Below are 6,641 nucleotides of genomic sequence, written 5' to 3'. Positions count from 1 at the left end.
TAGACTAAGGAAATCAACGAACCTCTTGTCGATAAGTTGACCTTTTTAAAGTAAAAAATTTGATGCATAATGATTGTGACAAAAAATTGATTAAAAAAGATTGACGACAAGTTTAGTTGTCCATTCAACCAACTCTGGTCAAAATTGTGACCTTTACTCGTCAAAATTTAGGGCTAAATTTACTAGTGGAAGTCTACAAGTTGGGACATACTATTGAGAACCAGAAGATTGAAATATATCTCATATTACATCAACTAAATGAGGAAAGAGAGGAACTAAAGAAATCTTTGAAGAGAAGGAAAGAGATTTCTATTGCGGAGAATGACACACAATACAAAGAGATAGACACTACTAAACTATTTACAAATGGAGACTCAAATAAATTTGATGTAGCAGTTGTAGATCTAATGGAAAAGAATAGAATCCAAGCCGAGGAAATCAATAATCTGAAGTTAGAGCAAGAATCACAAGCCATATTGGTATGTGAAGTGGTTGAATAGAAGAAGAAAGCCATGGAAGACAAAGACATGATTGAAGAAGACAAAAGAGTTTTGGCTAATAGACTGGAAGAGAAGTCAATAGAACTAACCAAGATTTCCAACATGCAATTGGATACTCTAAGTCAAATGATGAATGCAATCTATGAACTAAATGCCAAGGACATTGAGATAACTACATTGAAGTTGTAGAATGAACAATTGCAGAGTGACCTGAAAATAGAAAAGGGGTTTTCTAAAAGTTTCAACAAGCCAAATGAAGCCATCAAATACTTTGAGCAATTATTGAGATGGCCTAGACCCAACATTGATACATTAGGACTGGGCTATACAAGTATTGAAGAAGGATAATCATCTAAAGTTGCTGAAGAAAGGAACATTAAAGGTAAGAACTCCAAACCTACTTGTCATAATTGTCGTAAGAAAGGACATACTACTAATATGTGTAGGAGTAAGAATACAAATCAAAATGTCAAGCCTAAGAACATGACTCACTGTCATAAGTGCAACAAGCAAGCCCATTAGGCACATGCATGTAGAACCAGGACTATGCATAAACAAAGATTTGAAGGATATTTCTACAACTATCAGAAGTATGGGCATAGAGCTTTTGAATGTAGATCTAAATCTATGTGGTCATCAAACAAGGCAACAAAGATAAGAAACAATGGAAACTTTTATAAGTGGGATTATAATACAAGATATAGCTATCATTATTGTCAAGAATATTAACATGTTCCTAAGAATTGTATTCGGACACACTTCAGTGGTAACTACAAAAGGTGGTTGAGTCAAACCACATGTTTTAGCTATTTGAAGACTAGTCACATTAGTAAGCACTATCGAACTAGGTCAAAGGCACCAAGTTGTGAATTTGATAAAGGAAAAGGCAAGGAAAATGTTGAACACATCAAAGATGAGATGAAAAAGACATGGAAAAAGAAGGATGATTGTAGCACATCAAATGGAGAAGGGATCACTTCACCTAATGGGTCTGGTGATCACAACTCATCAAACTAGGCAATCAAGAGGTATGTGGGACTGATATTCAAGTGTGTTATCATACATTAGTTCCAAAGTAGATAGTACAAAAAAGACTACATTAGCATGAATAAAGATGCAAGATGTTGTTGAAAATTCAAGTTAAATCTTTAAATTTTTCATGTTGTTGTCGAGTATGAAAAGTTTCCTTTATGTATCAAGTGGAATATTACTTGATGTCAAGCTACCAAATTATCTAGTGAATGCCAAACTTATAGTAGTTTCTGAGTGATAGAAATATCAATGGATGTCGAGTGAACCTTGAAAATGGTTATTGCCGAGCTTACAGTTGTGTAAGCACCAAACATTAGATGTAAGGTTTTCGAAGGGTATATGATCAATTTTTATTCATTATTCATCATTTAAAATTCAAGCAAGAGCAAGTAGATCAGAAAGCAATTTAGAAACCTATTCAAAGAATTTTCAAAGATTTTAGCAATGATCTCACACTAGTTTATCAGATTTCACAAGGTATTTATCACAAGCTGAGCTAGGCAGTTTACTTTTGCATAAACCCTAGTTTGAAAAAATTGTGTCTAGTTCAAAAAATGTTGAAGGGAAGGAGGTTTTGAAAGTTCATCTTGTCAGTAATGAAGTTAAGTAACCCATATTTAAAGCCATTCCTAACATTGCCTATAAACGAGATCCTTCTGGTGCATTGTCAATGATCCCGCCAAATGTAATTATGGTGCAAGATGTGAGGAAGTGATACAATTGCAAGATAGGAAGTATAGGAGACATGGAGATAAGAGATGCATATAACAGATTGTGTGAAAATGGTATCTTGAAGGAAGAATACAATATTGTTGAGAAAAATGGTTTAACACGAGCCTTAGATTTTCCTAATGTGTTTAAAACTGAGTAAATACGAACTGTGCTAAGCCGAATTCACAATGGTTCTTTATGGCTAGAAGGAGGACTTATCAAGATTACCAAGAGAATAATTCATAGGGTTATTGGCCATCCAACCCTAGATTGGCCAAATACGCTCATAAGTGATTCCAAGGAAGAAATTGAGAAGAATACTGGAGAAAAATGGAATAAGAGAGGCATGACAATAGATACTATTGCTGATCCATTGTTGAACTTTGTTGTAAGGGTAATCTAACATAAATTCTATCAATCTAGTAGATTGAATACTGTACCATGTATATATATGGATGTTGGATACAAGATTGTGAAGAAAGATCATACATATGATCTGGCAGAGCTACAATTACAACAACTGATGGAGAATCTTGGAGTTATCAGGAAAACCAAGAGTGCACAATGCAAGTTTTCTTCAATACTAGTTTGTATATTCTTTTATGTACATAATAAATTTCCCTCTTTTGGTACTGTAGTGTGGAAAACAAATAGATCAATTACAGTTCAGATCAATGAGTTCATTAAGTAGATGGGAGAAAACTTTGAAACCTTGATAACAAGCTACTTTGAAGATTTCAAGAAATCAATGAAGGAAAGAATGAGGATACCAGTTTCTTTGGTTGAACAACACTATAATGACATATGTTTTCTTGTTGATGCTGATCACACTTTTGTGCAAGCTTCCATACCAAGGGTACAATGGCTAGGACCACTTGGGTTTTGAAATTAATGTTGATGAAGCCTCAACAACCATCAAGGCACTACTAGTAGAGGAAATAGATGAAAGTGCAAAGATATTTGGCAACTATGAGATGGAAAAACCAAAGATTACCATGGAGTTGAAAACTACATCAACCATTAAGAAGAAAGATAAAATAGTGAAGAAAATAAAAGCCAAATTTGGAGAAGGTGCCAAGGAGGAGGAAGAAGAAGAAGAAGAGGATGAAGAGGAAGAAGAAACACAAAATCATGCACCTCTTGCATTGACCCAAGGCATGGGAGAAGACAAGGAAGAGGAGGAAACTAAAGGTGCCAAGGGAGAAGAAGCCGAGGAAGCACCTACTCTTGTCGAGCCAAAGAAGAGGAAGGCTAAGGCACAACAAGTGTCAAGGGCAAAGAAGATTATCAAACCTAGCCTAGCCAAGCCCACTGCTCCTACCACTAGAGCCAACACATGTGCAACTACAATGGCCAAAGAAAAGACCAAGAAAATAGAGAAAGGTGGCCAAGAGCAGAAAAGATAGAGAAGAAAATATGTGGCACAACCAGATTCTGATTAAGAAAGGATAGAATCAAATGAAAATAACCAATTTAAAGTGTTAAGTAACAATCTTCTATTTGATCTTGAAAACTTATGTGAAAATGTCAAAAGCAATGCAGATAAATTTGGTTTTACACATATTGATTTTGATAAACTTGGAAAAGAAGAGAAAAACCAAGTGGAAGAGGCATTATATTCCATGATGTCAAAATTTAAGAACACTCCACTAGAATTTTCCAACTCAATACCAAAAGGTTTATATGATATTGTTGAGCGAAAATGGCATTATTGTCTGAATTTGGAAAAATAGATTAGGGAAACAACATTAGCCCAAGTGATGCTAGAATTGACAAAGGACAAATTGCTAAGGCTATCAAGAGATATGTAGTTAGGTTCACACCTAAATATAGAACCTTCAACATTCTTCAAAATAACATTGAAGATGTGGTCAAGAAGTCAACTCAAATATGGAAACTTATCTATGGGTTGACCACTGTGAAACAAGGAGAAACTGACCCTTCAGAGCGTAAGCATGATGATAAGGATGATGACAAAAATGATGACAAGGAAGATGATAAGGAAGATAATATAGTTGGGGAAGAAATAGAAAAGCAAAATGATGACAAGGCAACAACTGAGCAACAACAAGATGAATAGAGTGTGCAGGACACACAAGTGCCGAGTGTTAGTCCTCCCTATGACAGAACCAAGACCATTGAAACTATAATTGTTAAGGATGCTTCTAATGCTTCAACTCAGAACATCAATCCACTTACTATAGAAGACTTGAAGAAGATTCTAGACCAATCTACACTCCAAGCTAAACTTTGTGAAAATCTAGTTTTGGTTAGTGTAGATGAATTGCAAAAGGTAGTAACTGAGGTCACAAGGGAAAAGGTGAATCCAAAAGAGCCACTTTCTATTATCCCTTTAGTTACTAATGTACAAACTTCAATTCAAACAATAGTAGATACATCTAATAAGGTTGATACAAGTGTTAAAGTTGATACTATTGTGAAGGAGCAAGCAAAAGAGAAAGATATTATAGGACAACAAAAAATAGGATAGAAGGATTCATATGTACCTAAAGCATAGTAACAAGGTGCTATTCAAGTCATAGTGATAGATCAGGGGAAGCCTAAAGAGCATAAGTTAACACTTAAGCTGAAGGAATAGGAAGCCATACAAGCACTAGTAACCTTACCAACATCCACCACTCCTTATACACAAGCTCTTTAGAAGCCAGGCACATAAGCCATTCCATTGCAAATTTCAGTACCAAGCCCCAACTCATCAAAGGTTGATAAGGTAATTCACTATGGAGACATAAGCCTTGATGAAGAAATTGTGATTCCAAAATATGACTATGACACTATGACATTAGAGAAAATAGGCATTTTACGAGAAGCCTTAGAGAGGAAAAAGAATCAAGAAATGCTTAGGAGAGAACACAGACAGAAGAAAACACTCCAAGATATAAAGGACATCTTTTTAGATGCAATTAGCCTACCAACTCTTGAAGAGACCAAGCCACTTATAGAAAAACTGACTAATATAGTGGAAAAGGTCACAAAGGAAGACCTTGATACTAATGCAAAACTTTTAGAATGGTCTGAGAAGAAGTTTCAAGGAAAGGTAAATGAGGAAATATCTAGTGAGATAGCACTACAACAAGTTTCTTTGACAACAAAGGTTGAGGATGTGAAGAAGGTACTTGAGAATATATTCTCACTGTACACAAAACTATGCAATCCTACACTCTTCACCCAAGAGACCCGAAGTCACATTCTGAGTCTAGAAAGTCAAATATTTGCATAAGGTGAAAGACTACCATCAAATCCAGCTCAAAGTGAGAAGCATTTTAGAACATTGCTTCAGACGAAGAGTTAGTTAGCTGTCTTAATAGTAGATGAGGCTAATATTAGAGCCAAACTGATAAGTATTCAGGCTACCCTTACCCCTCATATGGAGATAATGCACAAGGAGCTAGGTTATGCCAAGACTTTACTGAAGAAAGACCCCAATCTTTCTACTCTAGATGGTCTAGTGCACCTTGCTGCCAAGCTTATAATGCAAATTAAGTCATTGGATGTTGCATGTGATAACTGGGATGCAACTCTAAGGATAATAATGGATTTCCATAAATCATTTTTGGACAAATGCACCATAGGTGTATAACCCATTTGACATAAGTGTCAAAAAGGGGAAGATTTTAAAGATATAATAGGGGAGATATAATATGAGAAACATATATAAGAAACATATTTGGGGGAGTATGAACAAAAGGGAGAGAAATAAAAGAGGGGGAGCATAGTAGTAGGGTTATATCATGGAGGTGATATGCATTTTTGGAGAGAAAGCAACAAACAAATATAGATATCAGCTAAGACAGAGCATATCAGATCAAAGAGTATCAAATACAACACATTGAAGTCAAAGAGGAGCACAGATTTTGGATACAAGGGAGACACATTAACTCAGGAGGAGTTATCAATTTTGAGGTATACAAGTTAATGCAAAATTTTGAAATTTTGAAGTCATGTCAAAGGGGGAGATAGTTGATCTCAGATTGGTTTTGACAAGTGAGTGTCAACACACTTAAGCCATTTACTTAGTTCATGTTGAACTAGTAATACATGTCGAGCACAACATGTAAATATTAGACCATGCTGAGTTGCACTGAGTGCCAAGTCACTTAGGTGCTAAGAAAATAGACCATGCCGAGTGATTCAGGAGCCAAGTAAATAGTGGATGTCGAGTAATGTAGGTGTTGAGTCGCAGTATATAGAACAGTGCATGCTGAGCATCGAAGACTTCATATATCGAGTGACACAATTTTGACATATTTGTTTGTAATGGCACAAACAACTATGTAAACCATTTTTGATCCAACTTAAGGATAGATTATGATCTTTTGGAGATAAGGACGAATCTATATTTGGATTCCCTATGCAATTGTATGCAGCCAATCAGAA

The sequence above is a fragment of the Cupressus sempervirens genome, chromosome 4, assembly GCF_028749045.1.
Source record: "Cupressus sempervirens isolate cs-2001-9-10 chromosome 4, ASM2874904v1, whole genome shotgun sequence".
NCBI lineage: Eukaryota > Viridiplantae > Streptophyta > Pinopsida > Cupressales > Cupressaceae > Cupressus > Cupressus sempervirens.
This window is presented reverse-complemented; position numbering follows the sequence as displayed.